Consider the following 22765-nt stretch of genomic DNA (forward strand, 5'->3'; position numbering starts at 1 on the left):
AATCCCATTGATTTTAATGGGCCTACTCTTATTCATGCAAGCAATTCTTACATTCAAAAGGGTTGCAGCTTTAGGTTCTCTCTCTCATCTTTACAATGGAAATACTTAGTTAAGTTACTGTATATGTGAGCATAGGTTTGCATAGTGCTTTGTAGAGAGTGCATTTAATTCTGTTATCTGCCTTGACAAAATTCAGTTTTTTATTAAAATGATTAATGTCTACGAATTTAATCAAAATTGTTTAGCTCTGTTTGCTGTCAAAATGGGATGGCTTCCCACTCAAATATTTTATGATGCTTCTGTAAATACATTTCACAGGTCTGATTGATATATCAATCTATCATGATGCCAAACAGCTGTTCCACACAGTGACTATAATTTGATCCTGATGTAAAATAACTTCTCTAATATTGTTTGCCCAGGATCTTCCCCCTTTGCAAAGAAAAAGAATCAGAGTCGTGCAATGTGTAGCAATGCTCCTGGTTAATATTTTGTCTAACAGACTTTTATTTTGAGGTCACAGTTACAGAGTATTAGAAAAATTAAAGCAGCAGGCTGACCATGGATGGATCCGATAGCTTTGAAAGACCCTAAGGGAAACAAGTGTAGTATTTCCTATTCCAGAACCCAGCCAATCCGCCACAGTGTATCCATCACAGACTGCCTGGATAGGTCTGCCTTCCACAGCCTGGAATCTGATAGGATTTAAGACTTACTGTGGAAAATGTCTCCGCATTGTTGAACAGGCTAGCAATGAAATCTCTCCCCAGGGGTGGAACTGACAGCCCGGTGAAAACTAATCATTACAGACCCCGGGACTGGTCTTGCAACCTTTACTCACACAAGCAGTCCTTATTCATGCAAGCAATCCCATTGATTTTAATGGGCCTACTCTTATTCATGCAAGCAATTCTTACATTCAAAAGGGTTGCAGCTTTAGGTTCTCTCTCTCATCTTTACAATGGAAATACTTAGTTAAGTTACTGTATATGTGAGCATAGGTTTGCATAGTGCTTTGTAGAGAGTGCATTTAATTCTGTTATCTGCCTTGACAAAATTCAGTTTTTTATTAAAATGATTAATGTCTACGAATTTAATCAACACATATTCACACAGCAGCAGCTTTACCCTAAGTTTGATTTTAAACAGCTTGTGTCCTGACGCATGAGGTATATTATATCATTTGACAGCAGTGACATTTATATTTGTAATTACTAAATGGTGACAATCCATTGGTAAGCCCGCCCCACTTCAGGAAAGAAAACGGATATAAGGGTGCCATACGAAACTGTGCTAAGTGTCACAATAAATCAATGGATTAAAAGATTACAGAGCAACTACAATGTCACAACATTCTCCTGATAACAAAAGCCTATGCATAAGAATTAAAGCAATTTATTTTGGAGTCCATATGATTTTCTTTCCTCTACTGGTGTGACACAGTTGCTGTTTTATTTCAGCAGCTTCAGAGCAGCAGAGGTACTGCACAGAAGAAATCACTGTGCTCTGGGGAGCTGATTATAGAATACTGAAAAATTGGTCAGTTCAAGATGGAATATAGAAGCACAAAAATGCGATATAAATTTTGATAAACTGTGCAGGAAAAATAAGGTACAAAGCAGGTTTTTTTTTTAAAGAGACAGTGCATCAAATTTAGCAAGCATCTTCTACATGTTATCAGCCTACAAATGCTATTTTGAAAGCAGTTTTAGATCATTTAACATGTTGCAGATACAAACCCTTCCCCCTTGCAAGATCAGAAACAGCATATCAAACAGTGTAAACGCAATTAGTGTAGTGGAGAAAGAAGGGATATCTTCAGGTCTGTTGGTAATTAATGGTACTTATTATCTGCTATTGAAGGAAGCTGTCAGATGAGATTTGCTACCCAGATTGTCCAGATGTAGTAAACACATGGAACGTTAAACAAAATCCATAATTTAGCATCCTATTATATTGGTTTATGCTATCTCTTGAGATGTATAGTGATTCTGGGCCCCGTTCATCCCTAGAGTCCTAGACTAGCTCTATTAGAATTTGTGGAGTTACACCAGATAAGAGATTCCTCTGACCTTTCCCATTTGTGGGTCCTATTGAAGTTAGTAGGTGTGTGAGGGTGTGTTTAAATAAGGGGGTAGAATTCAGCGTTGGCAGGAAAACTGCCTGTTTTGGACTAATAAAAGAAAAGTGTAACTTGCTGGAAATCAGAGTGAATTTTTCTGAGTTTGTTGTTGAGAAAAGGTTTTAAATCAACCTGAATACCCAGTTTCAAACTCTTGCTGCTATTTAGGTTGGTTTAATCCTTGTAGGATTGGGTCCTGCCATAGGGCAAGGCTGAGACTCAGCTGCACCTGACAGGCATAGCTAGTCTCCCCAGATGAAGGAAATGAGTGGAGTCATGTGACTTGCAGATCATGTGACTAAAGCCAAGGGTTCTCATCTTCATTGCACCTCCACACCCTTCTGACAACAAAAATTACTACATGACCCCAGGAGGGGGAGCTGAAACCCGAGCCCAGCTACCCTGGAGGGGAGGGGGAGCAAAGCTGAAGCCCATGGGCTTCAGTCCCTAGTGGGGGACCTGTAACTTGAGCTCTGCCACCCACGGCTGAAGCTGAAGCCCAAGCCCTGCCGCCCAAGGCTCTGCCTTTGGCCCCAGGCCTCAACAAGTCTAAAGCCAGCCCTGGTGACCCCATTAAAACAGGGTCGTGACCCACTTTGGGGTCCTGACCCACAGTTTGAGAACCATGGGACTAAACGATGCTTGCTGGGGGAACAGGAGTAGCTTGTGTGGAGCCTAACTCCAGAGAGAGCAGCTTTGGGAATCAGTGATCTCTAAAAGACCAGGAACGCTGGGAGTCTAGGAAGAGGTCTTAAGAAGGAGAGACAGCATGGCTGAGGCTACTGGATGCAGACACTCAGTGGTAGGGTTTCCAGGGCTGGGAAACCAATGGAAGAGGATGGGTATGGATTCCCCTTATACTGTCACCTGGATAAGGGAAGCAGTGACCACAGAACAGAATTTTCTCCTTCTTACATCACACAAGGGCAAGGGGCTCTTTAAGGGCTTCGTTTTACAGCAAGGCAGAGCTCATGCTGTTAGAAAACAGACAAAACCACCTGCTGTTTCCCAAAACATCCATAGCCTCCCGCTCACATGTTCAAAAAAGGTCACGGCCCACAAAACAGTCAGCGCATGCACGTATCGATTCTGTGGAAACAAGGCTGAAATTCACCCTTGTGCTTGGGGCCCCTGGCAGGTACCTCATGACTATGCTGAAGCAGATGGGCAAGATGGCACCACAGAAGTAATCATGCAGCTTTGGGCTCTTTTTCACAGGACGGGGAGTCTCTAGTCCTGTGGCTCTCAACCTTTCCAGACTACTGCGCCCCTTTCAAGAGTTTGATTTGTCTTGCGTACGCCCAACTTTCTCCTCACTTAAAAATTTCCAAAATCAGACATAAAAATACAAAAGTGTCTCAGCACACTATTACTGAAAAATTGCTTACGTTTTCATTTTTGCCATATGAATTATAAAATAAATCAATTGGAATATAAATATACAATATCAAGGTGAGTTGATGTACCCCCTGGAAGACCTCTGAGTACCCTCAGGGGTACACGATTGAGGTCCACTGGATGAGAACAACTGCTCTAGTCTGTAGCAGCCCTGCATAGGTTGGGGTGGGCGGAGTTGAAGGAAGGGCTGGAGCTGGATCACAGAACTGGCCACTTGAGTGGCCCTAACTCCATATGGAAGTCTATACATGTTCCATGAGTGCATGCACATTTGAGGAGTGCATCCTTTTTGCCTTACTTTGAACATTCATGCACAGCACAAAACATTGTAAAGGGGAGTTGCAGGTACTCAGTACCTCTGGGGAAGAAGAAAAATAATGCTAATTTTCTGTAAGCACCTGTACGAAAATATTGCCCTAACGCACTCCATTTTCAAGCCAATCAACTTATTGCAGCCGGGCACTGATATCAGGAAAAAATATACACGATGCATTGTATTGTGAAACTTGCTTGTATTGGAGATCAGGAATTTTACTCCAAGTGCAGACCGAAGTCATCTTTTCCACTGGATATTTAGTAAATGAGAGTACCTTTAGCGACAGTGATGTATCCACATTTTTATTACATTACATGTTATAGAAATGGCAACCAGACATCTGGTGTGCTGGAACAATTTTAGAGTGGGGGTGCTGATGATGGAGCCATGTATTTGGTGTTATTACTACTTCAAGCCAGGGGGTGCGACAGCACCTCTAGTTCCAGCACCACTGCCAGACATCAGTGTTCCTATCAAGAAGGTCTTTTCTGTAAATCTTTCTACTGTTATTGCACAAACAGGTCTCACTGAGACTTCCCCCAAATGAACTGTAAATAAAAGACTCTGATTTCCACAAGATAGTTTTGCATCTGGGTTTGTAGATGGTCATAATAGATTCCAGTGCACAAGGACAGAGGTGGTTTTATCCTTTACTAACACTGTAATTTATATTGATTGCAGCCCAGCAGTCATGCATCTTGTCCGCCTAAGGATTTCTCAGACCCCCAAGTCTTCTGAAGCAAATGTTTATTGACAACTATCTCAATGAATTACAAAATACGTGTAGCACTAAAATTCTGCAGAACAGCTAATCTCGCACATATTCACTGACTGTGACTAACAGTTCTATCCCAAGCAAATGTTTTATTACATTAAGCCAACAACTGCAGAAGTAGCACAGGACTCATATGATAACACTCTTAGTCAAAATAAATGTACTATCAAACTTATTTAAATGACTCATCTGACATTGCATAGATTCTTCTGTAGATGACAAAGTTGTTCATTAGTTAAGGCCTAAGTTTTCCCCAGTGTTTTTCATTTTCTTATCAAAATTATGCCATACAGGAATGATTTATAAACTCTGATGCTATTTGTATAAAAAGAGGTTCATAATTCAAAGAGAAGAAATGAAATATTTAGGGAAGATTAATCGTGAGAGCACCACTACTCTAGCTGTCTAATCATTCATTTTATGACACAGCAATGTTTGTTCGGCTAGTAACTCTTTGGGGAAAAAAAATCTAGTAGCTCATATGTTGCTTAATATAGTCAATGGGAAAAAGCAAAGCAAATCTCATTGAGGGAACTGGAAAATATTATGAGCCTTTACACTGACAACGCTTTAAAAAGTTAGCAAAATTTACACATTTACTACACTTTTGCATGTGTAGATACAAATAACTATTACACCTCTACCCCAGTATAACACGACCCGATATAACACAGATTCGGATATAATGCAGTAAAGCAGTGCTCCGTGGGGGGCCGGGCTGTGCACTCTGGCGGATCAAAGCAAGTTCGATATAACGCGGTTTCACCTATAATGTGGTTAGATTTTTTTGGCTCCCAAGGGCAGCGTTATATCGGGGTAGAGGTGAAATAATAATAATGAGGTATTATGGGAATGTCTAGAGGTCCCAACCAAAACTGGAGCTCCAATATGCCAGGTGAGGTAAAAACACTTAATTACCCTTGCACAGAGCCCAGTTACTAAGTGAAATTCTCCGGCCTGTGTTATACAGGAGGTTAGAGTAGATCAGGGGTCTCAAATTCAGTTTACCTTAGGGCCAATGCAAGTCCTCAAAGCCTCCTAGCAGGCCAATAATGTCACTCATGCCGCCCTGGCTGACTCTGCCCGGCGACTAGTGACACTGCATCCATGGCTGACTCTGTCAGGCAACTAATGATAGTGCCTCCATGGCTGACTCTGCCCAGCAACTAGTGATGCTACCTCTGTCCCTCTCCCCAGCCAATGGGAGCTGAGGGGGGCGGTGCCTGCAGCAGACAAAGCTGGCATCCTGGCTGCATGGGTCTCTCCTGCCTGCTCCCCTCCTTCCCCCGCCCCTCGGCCAGCAGCCATGAGGGCTAGATGAAAGAACTTTTAAAAAAGTTTCTGCAGGCCGAATTGGGGTGGTTCTTCGGCCGCAGATGGCCCGCGGGCCGGGACTTTGAGATCCCTGGAGTTGATGATCTAATGGTCTCTCTTCTGGCCCTAAAAGTCTCTCAATATATTAAAGAAACAATCCTTGCCCCAAAGATCTTGCAATCTAAGGCCCCAATCCTGCAAACACATATACATCAAATTTTAGCAAAAAGTTGAAATGGGGGTGGGAATCCAGAGAAATTACAATAATTTTTCATGATTTCCTCCCTTAAAAATCAGTTAAGGAAGTTAACTAAAATTAAATTAAATCAGTTAAATTAAAAATTCAATTTTTAATTTAAAAATGCAGGATTTTTTTTAAGACATTTTCCCTGTTTTCAAAGCAACTCTATTCCTACATTGATTGTAACCTTAATATACTAAGAACATTGTAGAAAAACCTAGAAAGTACAACCCTCAAAAATGTCTGTTTGACTTTATGCATGGACAAGTGCCACAAATGGGCATTAGAAATCCAGCTTCCAGTTCACTGTCAATGGCAGTTAAGTGCCCAACTGCCATTTGGGCCTTTGAAAAACTTCCCCAGAATTAACTAGCATTTGAAAGCTAGTACAAGACCTTAGGTCAGAAGAGGGCAAACTACAGCCCGCAGGCCACACCTGGCCCGTGGGACCGTCCTGCCCGGCCCTGGAGCTCCCAGTCAGGCAGACTAGCCCCCGGCCCCTCCCCTGCTGTCCCCCAACCCCCACAGCCTCAGCTCACCATGCTGCCAGCACTCTGGGCAGTGGGGCTGCGAGCTCCTGCCGGGCTGTGCGGCTTTCCCTACACAAGCGGCGACGACAGTTTGAGAAACACTGACCTACGCCAATGGGAGGGATTCTCCCACCGGCGTGGATACTCCACCTCCCCGAGAGGCAGTAGTTAGGTCAATGGGAGAATTCTCCTGTCGACCTACTGCTGTCTATGCTGGGGGTTAGGTCAGTTTATCTGTGTCGCACAGGGGCGTGGATTTTTCACACCCCTGAGAGACGTAGTTACACCAACCTAATTTCCTAGTGTAGACCAGGCCTGAGCCGGCCTTCTGTGTAAGTTTTGTCTCTCACACTCACATGTCTCCCCTATTGGTCAGCAGTTGTATCGTTCGAGTATTAACACAGGGCAGTTCCCTGGAGGGCTTTGCACATCAGTACAGAGTCCCTGAGATTTATCCCTGTTTGTGATGGAGAGTCAGCAGAGAGACAAGGTAATTGTCCGATAGGAATTGAAAGCCAACTCTTCAGACCTTTAGCATAACAGATTTATATAAGATAACACACTTAGAGTACTCTTCATCTATTTACTGCACAGGGTGAAATTGCACAGTGGCTTGAACCTCATCCTAATTGCTTTACTTAATACACTTTTATTTAACAGTCCTACGATAAGATGTTATTTGGCCTACTTACCTATAGTACTTTCAGATTTCAATAGCCTGATCACTTTCGTGGTAACCTTGAACTTAAGTTGTTTCTAACCTTGCCAATAGCTCTAGCTACAATTATGCAACTGAACTGCTTAGGAATGCATAGCTTGTATCAATAAAGGAAACTAAATTAAAGAATTCCTTAAAACAAAGGAATGCTCCACATTTTAGAGAGTCAGCCATTCCTTTTCTGGTAAGCCTTTCTTAGTTACATTTTTTTAAACCGTGTGATTGGAATGACATTGTGGCAATAAATGTTTGCAGTTACTGATCGATGTCAAAGTCTGAGATTTACGAATAGAAAGTTTGCTATATTTCAAGAGTTACTACTGTTCGAGGCTAGTAATCACCCTTTGAAATACATTTAAAGAAACCTGAAATAGATAGATGGGACATAAGTGTTCATTGAGATATAGTTTTCATAAGAATTAGCTGGTACCTAGATAACGGCCAGAGGGAACAATGTTACCGAGTGTACAAAACTCACCATCCCAGAGCACCCCTCATGGTATAACCTGGTGTTGCAGCCTCTCCACCTCATTCTCTTTCTCCAGGCCCCTGTGGCCTGGGGTGGTGACTTGGACCTCTGACCAGGTCTCATTTATATTTTCATCGCTTCTAGCATAAGAGTCTTAATCCAAGTCCAAAAACAGCATCCAAAAACTCGTCAGCTCTGCCTTCAGTCCCCTTCCTTGCAGGTAGGCCCTAGCAGCAATGGCTCGTCTTATTGCCTAACTAGCTCCAATCAACCTGACAATCCCGGTCAGGTCTGTCCTCCTGCCAAGGGCCTCTGGCAGGCTGTAAACTTCAGACAATTTTTAGCCTGAGTCAGGTTTTTTGCCCTACCTAGGAAGAGCTTGTCTGCTGTCTTCCCCAGTCAGCCCCACCCCCCAACTGCAGGGCTGTCTCTCTCTTAAGTCCAACACCTCCTACAGGTGTAGGATGGTGGGACTAATTGAACAGAGCTGACTTGCCTCAGGCCTCCTGGCCCTTAAAGTAACAGGGCAGCCTGGCCCACAGAGTTTATACACATTTGGAATTCCTCATCTCAGGCCATCCTAATTTAACCAAGATATAGCATGAAAAGATTACCTTATCAGTTCCATCAGGCAAGGCAGTAGAATATACCTTTTGCTGCCTGGAATCAGATGCAATTCTAGGAAGTATCCAGAGATTTAAATATAAATAGATAAAAATCAATCATTTGTATAGTTCAGACTTGAAAACAGGGAGAAGACCAATGACTAACTTGTGTTCTCATAAGTAATGTTTGATCACTTCAAGTTTCTTATAACTGAGAGAATAAGTATTTGCCAGGTATAGGTGTAATATGAATTCAAGAAGAAAAAATGTGTTAAAATAGCATTAGGTGCCTGACAATTTACACAGAAGGAATATTTCATATTTAAGGCTAATGTGAATGGACATTTTCAGTCTTGTCTTATGCCACTGTGCAATAAAAGAAATGAGGCAGACAGCCATGTGCATGAAGGCAGCACGGTACTTACATCTTTAACTGAACTGGTCGATTTTAATAGCCCCAAAAGGAATTTTTATGGCTCATCAAGTTAATTCATGGGCTGCACATTGACAGTTAGAGGTATGTAGGTACGAGGAAGGGGCTGAGGCTTAACCTCCTTTTGTGGGGATAATTTGTACCCCTAAAAGTTAATGAAACATCTTTAGATCTGCCACAATGAACTGCAGGCACAAATGTAGATGCTTAGACTAACTATTTGATTTGTATGGATCAGACACTCAGAGAGGCAACCACTCGGATGTGTCTGCATGTGAAGGAGTTTACTCACTGCTGGCACTGACTAGTTGTCGAGGGGCATGGCAGGCACTCTTTTTCTTGGCACCCTCTGTTGATGGCCTATAGCCCTGTAGTGGTCTGTCCCTTCTTTGACTCAGCCCTCTTGCCAGGTCGCTCATTTGTATCTGGTATATAAAGAGTCCAGCAATGGGGTAATCCTCTGGGTTACACAAGTGACTTCAGGCTTCCACTTGAATCAGGATCTTGTGGTCCAGACCCTTGTATCTGCAGAGCCTTCCCTCAACTAGATTCATCACACCCAGAATCGACTTCTGTCTTCAACACTCCCTTGATGTTAGTAAGGGACCCTGGGCCCAGCCTCTCCACCAGGTTCCAGTCCAGGGCCCAATTGTAGGTAGGGTGACCAGATGTCCTGATTTTATAGGGATTTTATATTCTGGGGGCTTTTTCTTATTTAGGCACCTATTACCCCTTGTCCCCGTCCCAATTTTTTACACTTGCTATCTGGTCACCCTAGTTGTAGGCAGCTAAGTCCTGTACCCTGAAGTGCTATCCTGCTGCCTCCACCAGTCTTCCTCTCTTCCCAACAGATAAAGTCAGGTCATTAAATAACTGAACTCAAATAAAGTCTCAACTCTTCAAGGAGTCGCAAGTCCTTCCTTTGTGGCCTTGACCAAGTCACTCTAATCAGACCTAAGGCTCAGCGAGTAAGTCCTTTCCTCTCCACTATCTGTCTACCTCCTAGTGAGCTGTTCTGCTGCCTTTTAAGCTCCTTTTCCAGCCTACACATGCTTTGCTGGTCTGATAGGGTGGAGCTGCCTGTCTCCAAATTTGCTCTTTAACTGCTTCTTTTCCAGTTTGGGGGCTGTACACCCTGACACACTGCACAATTCCTCGTCAGGAGCAAAGATGCATGCAGAAGTTTTGTGGCATGCAAAAGGGAAAATATTCCTGAAAAATCTCCTGAAAATATTCCCCATCATCTCTATAATCCGGCTAGAACCAATCGTTGTATGGGTAGGCAACAAACAAGCTTCCCTGCAAAGATCTGGTAGCACAGGACACAGCTCCTCCCAGTTCAGTGCAGGATCTTGATTAGTCCAATGTGTTCCTGAGTGAGTGCTGGTTTTGTGTCACAGACAACATTTGTCAGTAAACTACTGCAAACTACTGTTTAAACACTAACTCCAGAGGGTGAAGTTAATGCAGTAATTTGCTTCAGCACCTCCCTCAGAGTTAACTTTTCTTTACGCCTTGCTTGCTACTGGCCCAGGAAACAGACAGTTCTATTATAACTTTGAATTTAAATTCATTGCACCGTGATATGTAAATCATACCTTCATCACTGCAAAAGGGCTAGGTTCACATAGCAATAACAACTACGGTCTCACATTCTGCTTGGTATAATATATAATCTTCTGTTAAGTTCCATGAGCAATGGAGCCATGGCACATCAAGTGTAAAGCAGTGCATATGAAATGAAGGGCATCTGTTTCCTCAAAGTCTTTCAATAGTTTAGCCTTTGGGGACATTACTTTCTATGCGGTAGTTTTCATCTCAGCTGTCTTGGTGTTATTTTTTTTCCCTCAGGTCCCTTCCTACGCATCATAATGTTTGCTTTGCCAATTGAACTGTGCTTTCCGGAGTCAGATCCAAAATATGCTACAATTCCCTGATCAGAAGGTAAATGGGAGGTGAAAGAGAGCCCCAAGTGTAGTGATTTTATTAGCTAGTGTTTTACTGTGCATGTAAAAAATAGCCCACCTATTATGGAACTGTGAAAAATGTAAGTATTGTAAAAAAAATAAAATACCAATAGGTACCAGTGTGACATTGAGCTGGGATTCATTAGTGGGTAAGTGGCACATAGACTGAGGAGGCAAAGTATAGCGATGAGGCCCTTAGACTTGTCTAGGAGGGGTTAACGGTGACCTTGGCAACAGCAGAACAGGTTGGAGAGGGATCTGAGAGGGAATTGGATGAGAGGAGTTTGAGGCAGCAGGTGTAGCCTGCACGCCTGAGGAGCTAGGAGACATAAGGAAGAAGAGAAACAAGACAATAATAGGAGAGGCAAGTGGGACTGAAGGAAACTTTCATCAGAATGGAGATATCCTGGAAGTCTTAATCACTGCAGAAAAGGCGCCAGAGGGAGCGTGTGTATGGGGGTGGGGGGGGCAGATGATTCGAAGGGATAGAGCAAGGGGTCGTGTCAAAAGATTTATATATAGAAAGTAAGATACATACCCAAGAGTGAGCTACTAAAGGAAAGGAGGTTAAGGAAGAAGGGAGAGGAGGGGAAACTGTAGGGAGTTTGTGAAAGCGATGAACTACATCACTATTCCCCTGGCAGTCACTCAGTGTGACTTTGGGCAGAGATGGAGGCTAATTAGAGAATTGTTCTCCTGATAAATTACCAGCGAGGGAGTCTTCCTCCAGTCCAGCCCCATAAGCTGCTGCGTCCTCCTGTCACCCTCATACATCCTCCCAGCTTCCATCCTGGCTTTGCCATTCTCAGAATGCCCTTATGCCTGGGATTCTTCAGGCCTCTGTCTGGGGAGGATTCCCTTATCAGGGGAATTCATTACTGCTGCCTTTAGGCAGCGTTAAGCCCTCCTTGTACCACTAGTTCAGTGAGAAAGGGACTTATAAGTGGCTGAAGCTCCGGTGGACTGAGACTCTAACCTTCCCAATTTGGTTGGAGGTTGTTTTACACCCATTTGCACTGATGTGATAACACAAGGTGCAAAACAGGAGAATCAGTGAATTTATAGGCACTGTGGTTCCTTCTTATGATTTTATGTGATCAGAAAGAACACTTTGATGCAAATACTTCTTGGGATACAACTGCAGCCAGAGGGATGGAGGCTAGGTCCATCAATGGCTATTAGCCAAGATGGTTAGGGATGCAACCCCATGGTCTCAGTATCCCTACCCTCTGTTTGCCAGAAGCTGGTGGATCACTCAATGATTTTCTGTTCTATTCATTCTCTCTGAAGCACCTGGCACTGACCACTGGTGGAAGGCAGGATTCTGTGCTAGATGGACCATTGGTCTGACCCAGTATGGCCATTCTTATGTATCACATTTACAGCACTGTACTGTTCAGCAAGCTTGACCTATATCCTATGTCAAAATCCTTGGATGATGCAGGACTCTAGCACAGCAGACTAGAGATAAATTAAATATCTGAAGGTTTTATTGAATTAAATATGAATCATAATCACACTAGCACTGCTTGTGTTATGTGATTTAGCATTTAATTTAATTTATTTCATTCTGCCCCTAAATTTTTTATTTTCAACATGCTGGAGATTTGGTTCCCCCTCTGCAGCAAATGCAGAAGTGTCTGGTGGAAATGTTCATGGAGAAGAAACTAAGAGTTTTTTTCAGGCTGAGTACAGGGCAATTGGGGCTTTTGGCATCCTGACACAAGTGGGTGGCAATTTGTGAATGTGGGATAAGTACAATAGCTGGATGTTTCTGCTGTTCAGGAAAGAACTCGAGTACATGCTTGAATCCATCCCTATTCAGGACATCACTAAAGAATGTGCTTCACTGGAAGAATGTGCTTAAATACTGTCCTAATAAGGGATGACTTCCTGAGTCATCATTAGGCTCGGGAGCTAACACTCAGTTGAAATGACAGCTATTGTTTCAGGCTGTGTGCAGACTTCTGGGGACATGACTGCACTAGTTACATTTGTTTGGAAGACAATCTTTGCAGCAATGAGCTCTAGGAATATAAGGACAGATTCACTGGTACACTCTGGCTGTTTCGTGCCTCTCCAGCCATCCAAAACAGCAGTGTTCAGATGGATATATGGATGCATGCTTGGTCAGAGAGGTGCAGTGCAGCTGGAATGTACCTGTCAATTTTACCCTTTAATTAAAGCTAAAAATTGGAAGCATGATTCCAGGGCAATGCTTAGTTTCACAGCAAATGCCACAGCTACAGAATCACTCAGAGCATTTCCACTGAAGCCCTGAAGGTGGAAGGTATCATTTGCTTAAATTTGATTCAGCTTCTTCTGCACCTGGTACTAGAAAGCAGCTGGGGTGGTTAGGCCACAAATGTATATGGTAATTAAATACACTAGTTTGAGTGTGACATCTACCACAATTAATCAGTCACTATGCATGGCATGCAGACTGTGCCCTTAAAATGGGCTTCCTTTAGGGAATATACATTAAAATGTGTTCACATCCCTTTTTTGAAGGGCTTGATCAAAAGTCCATTGGAGTCAATGGAAACCCTTCTACTGACTTCACTGGAATATGGATCAGGACCAAGCTGAGTAGCTCCATAATTCCCCCTCCCCCATTTTAAATTGTCACACCATGGCTATTGTCATTCCTACAATGTCAAATGAAAAGCATTTCAACTGAATGTGTTGAATTGTCCTTTTTTAAAGTCTATTGCTAATTCTGGCTATCCTTCCTAACATTCAGGTCAAAATTGCAACTCAAATGCCTAACTCTAGTGTCGTAACAGCTATTCACTGTCAATTGCAAACACCACACACAACAAACAAACAAAAACCCTCTAGGACAACATCATGCACAAGGCATTGTCTCATTAATCATCAGGTCTATTCTAGTAAAAGAAAAATTGTGGGTGTGGCCAGGTTATCGTCAACTGATTTGATAGCAACTGCATATTAAGAGGATCTTTATACGAGCCACTTCAACCTTAATAAACCCCAAATTAAAAAAAAAAGGCAACTCTGAATTTTCCAGATGGCTACATGGATTCTTAATTAAAGGCAAATTCTGTGAAAAAATTATCATCGAAGAGAACTTCCAGTCAATCAAGTTGCGGTGAGTGTGTTCACAAAGTGCTGCAATAAAGGAGGAGGAAGATTGTCAAGATGATATGTCAGCCATGTGTGGTAGGCAGTTTAAAAGGTGGCTATCAGATGAATTGTTAATGTTTATTTACAGATGTGTTGAAGTATTGAGTGTTATCAATACAAGAGGGACCACAGAAGAAATCCCTAGTACTCAGCAGCAAGAAATGCTAATTGATTCAGCTAAGGCAGGCATTTTCTGTATCTACAAAGCACCAGTTTTCCTTTTCTGGGGTTTATTGAGGATTGTTTAGAAATCCTTAACCACTGTTTATGACCATGCATATCCTGTAATTCCTAGTTACACAACAGATATTGTACAGTATGACAGATGGAAATATACTAGTTTGCATTTTGTAACCTTTGAAATGTTCCAGGGCCCAGAGCCTGCAATGACTTATGTGTATTTGGCTTTAGGCACTGTAAATAGTCTCATTTACTTTATTTGGGCTACTTGCAGTGTGTAAACTTTAAAGTGTAGGATGTGTGCAAATCTTTGCTAGAGGGCAGGTCTATACTACTGCTTAAGTAGCTCTAACTTACATTGCTTGGGAGTGTGAAAAAGAGACTCCTCTGAGTGACGCAAGTTACAATGACCTAAGCGCTGTCCACACCAGCGCTATGTCTCGCGGAGGCAGAGTAATTATGCCGATGAGAGAGCACTCTCCTGTCGGCATAGAGTGTCTTCACCAGATGTGCTACAGCAGCGCAGCTGCGCCGATGCAGTGCTTTTAGTGTAGACCTGCCGTAAGTGTGACTGGATGAACGTTAGCTAGTAGAAGCGCTGATGGCCTAAGTTTATATCCAGTGCTTGCTTTTCATCCAAGAGGTAGATTTGTTGGGCTTGCTTTGCTTTTTCTTATTATTTGTCAATATAGTGATAATAGCTTAATATCTCCGGGATTGCCTCTCTCCTCATGTCTCCAAGGAGGCAGGGTATTCTTGGTGGAGTATCTTCAACCAGTATTTGCTTCCCCAGTCAGTTCAAAAGAGACAGAATTTGTTGCTGTTCAGAACACAGTACATGGCTTATTTATTTCTGCAGGCTCTTGTCTCTGAATGGGAGCCTTTCCCTTCACTTCAATGGACTTTGGTTCAGGCCTCAAAGGAATAATTTATCCTAGAAGGAACTTGAACTTGACTTCCCCAATCCTTTTCTTTTATGGAAGAGAGAGCTGAGTAGGAGGTGTTTGCAGGACCTTTTTCTCTGACACTATGTACTTTCCACTGACTTGGAGGGGAGTGCATGCGTGGAGAGGGCTGGGATTTAAGAGAAGGAGGTGGTATTTTAAACATCTATTCTTTTGACATGAGGCATCAATTTTCTGGTTGGCTAATGTTAGTTCTGGAGTTGAGGCAAGGCTGCTAGATTTCAGAATATTTGTAAGCACTGTGCTTTCTATATTTATCAAAGCCATTTACAGCACTGGCTAGGAGGAATTCTTATTATTTGACATGTCAATCAAAATAACAAAATGGATGATGTGATTTTCTTTGGGTGTATGCAGTGAGAGGTTTCCAACAGAGTTATTCTACGAAGCAGAAAATAAATGAGAAGAGATTGCAAACTGAATGTAGTGTGGCTGAGTGGTCACTAAAAATATATTTTTTTAAATTCCTATTAAAAATATAAATTAGGGTTAAGGTATCTTTCTATCTCCTTTTCCTTCCAGGGTTCAAGCCAAAGCTACTGGAATCAGTGGTCCATTGACTTCAATGCACTTAAAATCAGTCCTTTAATCTACCTGGAAATTATTTCTATGCTGTGAAATATAATCAGGGTGTTTACAACCTAATTTGAGTATTGCTGACTAGCAATCACGTGTATGCCACAGAAACTAAGTACCAGTGAATATGGTTAGAGGGATAACACTCAAGGTATCTAGAATCTCATCTTCACTGATTACTGTTGGAGTTTGATGCTCTGGTTAGGACTTTGGGGAAAGTTTCATACTATAGGTTCTTATACTGCAGTCATCACTGTTGTACCTGAGTGCCTTCCAGTAGTTAGTCATGTTGCTTATTTCACATCTGTCAACCCAGGGAAATTCAGCATTCACTGGCTTGGGGGAAAACATTTTAAAAGATTTTTCTTCCTCCCACACTTTTGTTACTCTAGCTGTTAGCTGAAAGCAGTTTTCCAGGTGTGAGAACCAATTTCCATTAGAGGAAATGGAACTTGTCCATCATCGTGAATAGGGAAGCTGAAGTCACTGGTGCACAGCCACATTGTCTCATTCTCTCAGACATGGAAGTGGAAGAATTCAGACTTCTGCTGCATTCTTTGTAATATGGATTTTTTTTTAAAACTGGAGGAGAGTAGATCAAAACCCCAGATCTGAAGAACTCAAAACTTTTGATCTATATGTGAATTTTATGGCTTAACCTTAAGCACAGAAATGAGGCTCTCTCGGAATGCAGGACACGAAATAGACAAGAAAAAGAAAAAGTTATCTTTGCTTGCATTTGACTTTATAGTGGCCTGTTTTACCAACACTGGGCCAGAGTCCGATACCCTTACTCAACTGAAAGCAGTGCCTTATCTCTCAGGTAATCACAGGGTTGCCAACTCTTGCAACTTTATTGTAGGTCCTACTATATTTACTGTATTTCTTAAAGCCCTATCTCCTGGAGTTATGAGATTTGAGAATCAGAGTTTTAAAAAAACCAATAGTATATTTCTAGCCTTCATGCTGGCAGAGAAAAGCCTGAAAACATAAACTGAGTATATCCTAAAGGCCCCCAAACCAGAAGGCGAATGAAAATAACTCCAAATGTCCTAAGATTTTTTAAAATCTGACTGGTTTGGGCCTTACTCGTGATTTTTGAGCATTTGGGGTTGGCAATACTAGGACTCCTCCTAGAGCCAGGAAAGGGATAGCAGAGATGGCACATTAATACATGTTGGTTTCCTTAGTTCTCTCAGTAAGTGATCAGGTACATTCAGTGCTGACTGCAGGTGAGCCACAGTTTCCTAGGCAGGCCAGCAAATGCTGCTAGCGGGGCTCTGGGTAGATGGCAAGCTCATGACTGAAATGCTCAGCAGCTCATCCAAGTACAGGGAAACGGCCCTCACACCAATGTATGTTTTCAAAGGAAGGTGGATATCAGACCATGACATCCAGGTTCTTCAAGGTCACATCTGCACAGACTGTGGTTCTACATTGTAATGAAGACGTATGGTCCCCGTTACTGCTCAAGAAGGTTCGTATCAGAAACCTCACCCCAGTGCCCAAAAAACTTCATTCCATTTTTAAGAGGCCTGTATGAGTGATACATGCAAGTCAAATTTCTGGCACTGTACAGTTAATGACGGGGACTTCTGCTGCACAGCAATGTATTTTGCTCTGGGAAAAACTTAAAACAATATATCCTAGCTGTCAGGAGAGCAGTAGTTAAGGGAGAGGGTACGATCAATGGGGTAGGAAGCGGTTCCTTTCTAGCAATCAGTACCGTATATACTTACTCTTTTTCAAGAACATCTGAATAATAAACAACAACCACAACTGCTTAGCAGGCAAGTCAGCTTCCCTGTAGTCCGATAAATACTCTCTGCAGGCTGTGTAGCCTCACTTCCTCAACTGGAATGCTGCTAGCCATTTACCAGCTGTTTTCTCTGACCTCGAGTCACTGATGTATTTCAGAGCACTGTGCTTAAGAGCAGCAAACTCGGGATCTTGCTACAACCATGTAGTCTAAAGCATCACTCAAAGATCTATTAGACAAACCAAGCAAGGCAATGACTGAGGCTGAAAACAGCCTTACATTTCTGATCTTAACAGCAAGAGAGATGTTAAAGTGTAAATCTTAACATTACATGAGAAATAGGAATCATAAGCCATAATGCATAGACACTGGATTAAAAGGAGAGTCTGTTGTTCTAGCGTTGACTGGAATTACATGAACATTTAGCAAAGAAAACAAACCACAACTGGGCTTTTAAGTGAATTACTAATAGGAATAGCTGGACTGCTATGAAACACTGTACAAGCCAAAATTTAAATATCGCCTCAGGTTCCCAATTCGAAATTGGTTTGGTTACAGCTCCCAGCAGCCACTGCACACAAGAGCATGCAGCATTTTAATTCAGACAGGAACTGGCTCAGCAGAGAGGTGCTGACAACTGCTAGGCCCTGCCGTTTTAGTAGCAGACATTGGGAAGCTGTGAGAGAGCCCTAAAGGAGAAACAAGATGATGGTTATGGGAAGGTTGAGGCTGGGTGAAATTTTTCACATTAACTTTTTTTTTTTTTTTTTGGCAAAACAATGCAGATTCAGGGACACCAGAACATTTTAAAAATTTTGTCAGTTTCACTTAGTTGTTGGAAAAAACTAAAAAAGGTGGATTTTTTTTTTTTTTTTTTAAGAAATCAAAACTTTTTTTGGACATTTTGAAAATGAAATCTTTTGAGTTTGAGACAATTTCAGTTCAAAATGTCCTTGAATTTTATTCAATTTTTAGTTTTAAAATGGCACGTAGTACTGTATAGTTGCTTTTTCCCTATGCTGTCCAGGCCACAGCAGCCAGAACTCAGAATCAGGAGGCCAAGAGCTGAGGTCAGGATACCAAGGAGAGTCAGATACCAAGAATCAGGAGACAGGGAGCTCAGGAGACAGTAGTGCTGGATAAGCAGTCCAAAGAACGGTGGAGCCTAGTTATACAAACAACTTCCCGTTTCTCCTTCTGGCTTAAGTAGGGGGAGCAAGCCAGTCGGGAACTCCAGAATTCACCAATTGGGGCCCCTGGGTGGAGCAGTCTATGTGAGCTGGGTTTCAGCTAGCCTGATCCTAACACATGCCAATAAGAATCAAGTGGAGGTTGGATCGAGATGACGCCCAGGAACCCTGCAGATCAGGGTTTGAGATCTAGGAGTCATGACATATACACTGTCCCAACGCAGTGTACACATGATGATAATGTTTATTCCACACTGGCTAATAGAGCCTATGGAATCATTCAACACAAGCTGCCTAAATATCCTATAGTTAACAGCAAAGGCTACAGAAAGAAAACCCCCAAGATTTTACCTTGTTGTTGAAACCCTTACAGTAACAATTGTATTCTCTGTGATCAGGTGCTTCACCAAACCACCAGCAATTTTTATTGTTGCCTCCAGTAGAAATGTTCTTAGAATCAAAATTACATTCCCAGAATGAAAAACAATTTTAGACCAGTGTTCACTAAAGGGAGAGATTTTTGGGGGCAGAGATTCATATTCTTTCATTTTTACAATGGCTGCTCGCTCCCTTTGACCAGCTGCCAAATCCACCCATGTATTGTCATCATACATTCTCCAGCCTGCCTGAATACCACTTACATTGGATATATTGAATAAAAACGAATACCATGGGTGGAGCTGTCCATTATGAAACAGTCAGATACTGCACAGTTCTGAGTCCCCTCTGCATCCACTTGCTTGAGGCCACTGGGCCAAATTCAGTCGTTCTACAAATTGGTTAGAAGAAAAACAATCCAGCGGTTAGGGCAGGAGATATAGAGTCTATTCACCACCCTTCTACTAACCTCCTGGGTAATCTTGGGCAAGCCAATTTCCCTCTCTGAGCCTCCATTTCCTCTCCCTCCCTCCCTCCTTTTGTCTGTCCTGTCTATTTAGATTGTAAAGTGTTTGGGGCAAGGATTGTCTATCACTATGCATTTGAACAGGGTCTAACACAACGGGGCCTGATATCAGATGGGCCCTCTAGAAGTTACCATATCCAAATAATATACCAATGCAAAGTGAGTGCCCAACAATACCAGAACAGTAGTGTTGCACCTGCTTTGCACTAGTGTAAATGATGGCACAAGGTACAGAGCAATGGTGAATCAGGCCTGATGTGTTTCTAGAGTATGCAGTACCCCCACACTATTCTGCCCTTCATTATTACCACTCATTACTGCCCTTCGTTACTACCGTGTTTAAACTGGTACTTTAAATGGGGCTGCTAAAGAACAGGTTTTGTGGCTGTCCATTGTCAAGATGGCAGTGACCCTTTTTAGTTGGACTGGGCTGGAAGCTTGAGAATTGCTTGCTGCTGAGTGTAGGACAACTTACTTAACATATCCTGATTTGGGACTTAATGCTGCAAGGTGCTGAGTGCCTCCTGCACTGTGTCCAGTTCCCATGGGAGTCAAGGCTGCACAGCACCCTGCAGGAGGCACCCTTTATCCCTTGTGTATGGCAATGACTTCAGAGAGGATTCCTGTTCATTTTCAACATCTCTAGTGATATCTAGTGAAAAAAAATCCTAGGGAAATTGATCCATCAAGATAGCAGGGAGGGATGAAAGATTCAAAATGTTCTTTCCAAAAGAGTCAGACGCATGGACAGATTAAGAAGCAGCAGCACTTCTAACCATTTTAAAACTTGGATAAAAATGTAAACTACACTCCAAAATTAACAGCATGCACAAATTGAATTAGCAGTCAGCAAAGAGTGAAGAAGGATGTAATTGCTTGGGAAGAAACCTAAATTACAGCAAAAGCTGTCTAAGAAGCCTGATGATCTGGATGATGTAGTCTAGTAAGCGTTGGCCTAAGAGAGCACTATGCTCATGGGGAACCCAACAGGATTCTCAGTAAAGAGAATGAATTGCTACAAATATTGACTTAGTGTCAGAATGAAAGCTAGATAAATACTGCAAAATAATTACACACAACTGGTCCTCTCCCATTTCAGCTGAATTCACTTCAGCCTTGCTCAGAACCCTCTGCTTTCCATGAATATTGAAGAAATCAATTTTTCCTGGCATGAGAATTAACAAATTTTAAACAAGCACTCAAGTGTTTGCACTGGCACTGCTTGTACATACATCAGATCAGGGAATAGAAAGGATACCATGTAATTTATCTGACCAATCCCAGCTAAGCAGCACTGTTTGATTTTCAAAGATTTACTGAACATTCACAGAACATGTTGCCATGAATCTAAAGATAAAGCAATCATTCCAAATTACTCCACACCAGATGGAGAGGGCCCATAGCAAAAAGTAAGCTGCAAATTTCTCTTTCATTGACAGGGTCAGCCATGCTCACACCTGCACCAAAGGACACTATTTGTGGTAGCAAAATGCCCCACCCAAGATCAGGGTCCCAATTGTGTGAGGCACTTTACAAATGCCTAGTGAGAGACAATTCCTGTACCAAAGAGCTTAGAACCAAATCCAGATTTCCTGAGTCCCAGTCCAGTGCCTTAGTCACAAAAATGTCCTTTCTCTCACTCCACGTTCAGCTCTGGCCCAAGCAACCACTGCTGCTTCCTGTCCAGCTGGTGGTGAGAGGGAGGTGGGGCTGACAGTGTGCTACAATGAGGAGCCCCAGCCAGGGGCGGCTCCAGGCATCAGCACGCCAAGCGTGTGCTTGGGGCGGCAAGCCACTGGGGGCGCTCTGCCGGTCACTGTGAGGGCGGCAAGCAGGCTGCCTTCGATGGCTTGCCTGTGGAGAGTCCACTGGTCCCGCGGCTTTGGCGGACCTCCCGCAGGCGTGCCTGTGGGAGGTCCGCCGAAGCCGTGGAACCAGTGGACCCTCCGCAGGCAAGCCGCCAAAGGCAGCCTGCCTGCCGTGCTTGGGGTGGCAAAATGCTTAGAGCCTCCCCTGGCCCCAGCCTGTACAAAGATTGCACGGTAGCCCTGAGATACTGCAGAGCTACATGGATCTCTCTTCTGGTTGCTGCAAACTTGAGTCAGGCAGTGGTTTATTACCGCACATGCTGTCATTGTGCTCTCCTGGGTTAACTTTCTGATATTCTTTTTTGCTTTTGCTGTCCTCCTCGGCTTGATTTTCAGGGAAAGCTGATTATCTTTCACATCTCTGTTTCCCAGTTGTGTGTGTGTCTTTGATGGAAAAGTGATTATCCCCAAACACAGGACAATTAGATGCATGAAATTAAAAACTGCAATGAACCCTAACTTATTACTATCTATTCAGATCAAACATTTCAGAGGTCATTTGGTCTTCCTGTGCTAGGCCCTTAATGATCTCAAGTTCAGTTACCTCCCTCTTTAAAGGAATAAACAACTGGGTCAGATATAATTATGTAGTTTGTATCTTTAGCACAGACATCTTTGTTTTCTCTCATATTTCTCTTTACTCATTTGATCTGATGCCTTTAACTCCAGGGCAGCATAACAAAGTGCAGTTGACTTTTGCCAGGGACCAAGTTCCAGGGTTAGATCCTCAACTGGGATAAATTGGCATAGTTCTTTAGATCTCAGTGGAGATCCATCAGTTTACACCAGCTGAGGTTGTGGTGCCAATTATAGGTCTCATTCTACACCTGTTACTCTGTTGACCTCAGTGTAGTTATTTCTTTTCTCCCACATGGTGTGAGTGAGAATAGGCCCAGACCCATTCACACAGGGTGGAATCCACAAAGGGATAGAGGATGTCACAATACTGAGCATCACTGCACCTAACTTTTAGGCACTTAGATAAATCACTTAGATAAATCACAGGGGTCCAGAAAGCCTGAGTTCCCCCTAAGGCTCCCTGTACAATTAATGGAGAGAGACAGGCACCTTAGAATGTGATCCACAAAAACCACTGCGCTAGGGAGGGAGTCGCCTAAACTAGCCAATGGGACATGCGGCCAAGAGGGGGGCGTACTCTCCACTCTCAGAGTCAGGCAGCTTAGATGCCTACAGTGTTGTTTGTGGGAATGAATTAGGTCCCTGCCTCTGTCCACACAAAATAGCTGGAGGAGGAGGCACCTCCTTTATAACGTTTAGCCCAGTGGTT

At 42.8% G+C, this 22765-nt stretch overlaps 1 long non-coding RNA gene across 1 annotated transcript in view; it reads right to left on the minus strand.

The window, feature by feature from the left end:
• Positions 1-19140: 19140 nt before the first annotated feature.
• Positions 19141-22765, minus strand: part of LOC120373105 — a 33994-nt gene continuing 30369 nt past the window's right edge. Inside the window, exon 3 of the long non-coding RNA XR_005585382.1 lies at positions 19141-19474. This is a non-coding gene — a long non-coding RNA (uncharacterized LOC120373105). The remainder of the gene's footprint in view (positions 19475-22765) is intronic.

This window comes from Mauremys reevesii, linkage group 10 (assembly GCF_016161935.1).
Source record: "Mauremys reevesii isolate NIE-2019 linkage group 10, ASM1616193v1, whole genome shotgun sequence".
Lineage (NCBI taxonomy): Eukaryota > Metazoa > Chordata > Testudines > Geoemydidae > Mauremys > Mauremys reevesii.